This window comes from Myotis brandtii, unplaced genomic scaffold (genome assembly GCF_000412655.1).
Source record: "Myotis brandtii unplaced genomic scaffold, ASM41265v1 scaffold3068, whole genome shotgun sequence".
In the NCBI taxonomy this organism is placed as follows: Eukaryota; Metazoa; Chordata; class Mammalia; order Chiroptera; family Vespertilionidae; genus Myotis; species Myotis brandtii.
The window spans coordinates 1-3,136 of record NW_005361735.1 but is presented as its reverse complement, the minus strand read 5'-3'; the positions used below and the strand labels follow the sequence as shown (position 1 = coordinate 3,136).

The 3,136-nt window shown below is 38.0% G+C and overlaps 1 pseudogene; it reads left to right on the top strand.

The window, feature by feature from the left end:
* Nucleotides 1-1,926, top strand: part of LOC102261969 — a 3,136-nt pseudogene extending 1,210 nt beyond the window's left edge.
* The last annotated feature ends 1,210 nt before the right edge of the window (nt 1,927-3,136 follow it).

Here is a 3,136-nt window from a genome sequence, read left to right as displayed (position 1 = left end):
CTAGGTGAAACAGGTGGAGGGATTAAGCAAAAACCCCTCATATAGAGACATCAGTATGGGAAAGGGAGTGAGGGCAGGTAAAGAGGGTAGAGGGCGAATAAATGATGATAGGAGAAGACTTGACTATTGGTGGTAAATACACAGTACAATATACAAATGATGTTATTATAGAATTGTATACTTGAAACCTATTTAATTAACCAATGTAACCAAAAAATTTCAATAAACATATATTTTAAATACATTAGAGCAGAAATCAATGAAATAGGTAACAGTAAATCAATGGAGAAATACAATGAAACCTAAAGCAGATACTTTGGAAAGATTAATAAAAAATTGTAAGCCTCTAGCCAGGTCAACTAAGTAAAAAAGAAAAAGAGAGGACATAAATTACTAATATCAGAAATGAAACAGGAGACATCATTGCAGATCTCATGGATATTAAAAGGATAATGAAGAAAGACTATAAATAAGTGTATGCCTGCAAATTTTATTACCTATATAAAAATGGATCAATTCCTTAACAGATACAATCTTCCAAGACTTGTGCAAGAAGAAATAGTCAATCTGAATAGGCCTGTATCTATTAAAGAAATTAAATCAATAATTAATAACCTTCCTAAACAAGAACCACCAGTCTGATATAAAGCTTGACACTGCATGATGGTGAATGATGCAGGCAGGTCCAAGTAGAACACAAGGGAGAGACAAAACGTTTCCCTCTAGAAAAGCTGTCATCTATGGTTTTGACAAAGATGAAGAGAATCACAGAAACCTTCCTTGGGAAGATAGCTCCCAATGCTGTTGTCACAGTATCACCTTACTTTCATGACTCTCTGCATTTCTGGTCTCAATGAACTTAGAATCATCAAGGGTCCAACTGCTGTTGCTTTTGCTTATAGCTTAAACGAAAAGGTTAGAGCAGAAAGAAATGAGCTGATCTTCACTTAGGAGGTGGCACTTTTGATATGTCAAACCTCACTATTAAAAATGAAATCTTTGAGGTTAAAACTACAGCTAGAGAGAGCCACTTAGGTGGAAAGGACTGCAACAACCAAATAGTCAACTCTTTTATTACAGAGTTCAAGTGCAAGCATAAGAAGGCTATCAGTGAGAACAAGAGGGCTGACTGTTATCTATGCACTGCTTATCAATGTGCTAAGTGTACCCTCTCTTCCAGCACCCAGGCCAGTATTGAAACTGAGTCACTCTATGAAGGTATCAACTTCTACAATTTCATTACCCATGCACAATTGAAGAATTGAATGCTCACTTATTCTGTGGACACTGGACACTATACACAAGGTCCTTTAAAACACCAAGCTAGACAAATGCCAGATCCCTGAGATTATCCTGGTGGGTAGTTTTATTCATATTATCAAGATTCAGAAACTTCTGTGGGACTTCTTCAATGGAAAGGAACTGAATAAGAGCATTAAGCCTGAGGAGGCTGTTGCTTGCTCTGCAGCTGTCCAGGCAGCCATCCTAATCTGGAGACAAATCTAAAAGCATTGGAGCTTTGATCTTGAATATTACTCCTTTTTCTCTTGGCATTGAAACTTCTGGAAGAGGCATGCCTGTCCTCATCAAGCCTAACACTACCAATCCTACCAAGCAGATGCAGACCTTCACTACCTACTCTTACCACCAGCCAGGTGTGCTCATAACCTGGCTGATTAGTGCACCATAACCAAGGATAACAACCTATTTGGCAAGTTTGAATGCACAGACATACCACCTGTACTCTGTGGTGTTCCTCAGATTAAAGTCACTTTTCGTATTGATAGCAATGGTACCTTCAATATCTTTGCTATGGATAAGAGGACAGGAAAAGAGAATAAGATTACCATCACTAACCACAAGAACCCTTTGACCAAGGAAGACAGCAAACATATGGACGAAGCTGTCCCAGAGTGCAGGAAGTAAGCCAGGAGGAATGTCTGGGGCTTCTCTAGTGATGGAGCTCCTCCACCTGGTGGTTCCTCTTCTGGGTCCACCAATGAAGAAGTGGATCCAGGCATCCTGAACATACATTTAGTTTTTGTTCTATACAAAACATCAAAAGATCCAAATTTGTAGCAAACTGCATGGCAATTTTAAGGCTGAGCTGCTATAGAAACTGGCATTCTTGATACTTGAATGTAGAACATGTGCACAGGGAAAGGAAATAACCTTGCTCTTTTTTTAAAAAATTACCTTTTTGCTGAGAGTATTACAAATGATCCCCTTATTTTTCCCCCATTTTCCCCTCCACCCAACTCCTGTCCCACCCCAGGATTTCACCACACTATTATCTGTGTCCCATGGGCAATGCACATATGCATACAAGTCATGTGTTAATCTCTTCCCACCCCATCCCCCTTCCCTCTGAGATTTGTCAGTCTGTTCCATGCTTCCATGTCTTCAAATCTAAACTCGCACTTTCTAAGCACTATATTGTAAGTGGAAAATGCAATGTCTTAAATCAACATGTATTTGAAATTGGCACACAAAAAAAATAAAAAAACAAACAAAAAATCACAAACTTATATTGCATCCAGATACAGTTTTCTTTTCAGGATACAGAACAAAATAATGGAAGTATGTTTCTCTTGAGCCTGAATAGTGTTAATTATGAGAGTGGATGTTTGAGGGTGTAAGTCTTACTGAGCAATGATTACAAAGTGACAGTGCTGTCTACATTTTCTTTAATAAATACATTTTGTATGAGTGTGGAACCTAAGCAAAGACCCATCTTTCCCAGATGTTTCAGGAATTATTAATAAACCCATGTAACAGAGGTAAAAACTGGGACTTCAGTGTATCAGTCAGCATAAAGTATAGGAAATAGAAACATCTCTAGATGTTAAATAAATAAAAACATTTCTATTTGTAATTCCCAGAGAGTTCAAGCAAAACAGGAGTCAATACACAAATTAGGAGTTCACAAAATGGTAAGATGCCTAGGGCATGGAGATAGAAGGCTATTTTCTTCATTACAACAGAAAAAGAGAAATTACATACAGATGAAGTTGGGCTTTGTTTGGGGAGAGTGGGTATAGATATGTAATTGAGGTAGAGGAGATGAAAAAGTTTCCATCCAATGGCTTCTTCTGGTCAATAAAATGAGGCAGCTGAGAAGACTAGCAATGAGGTA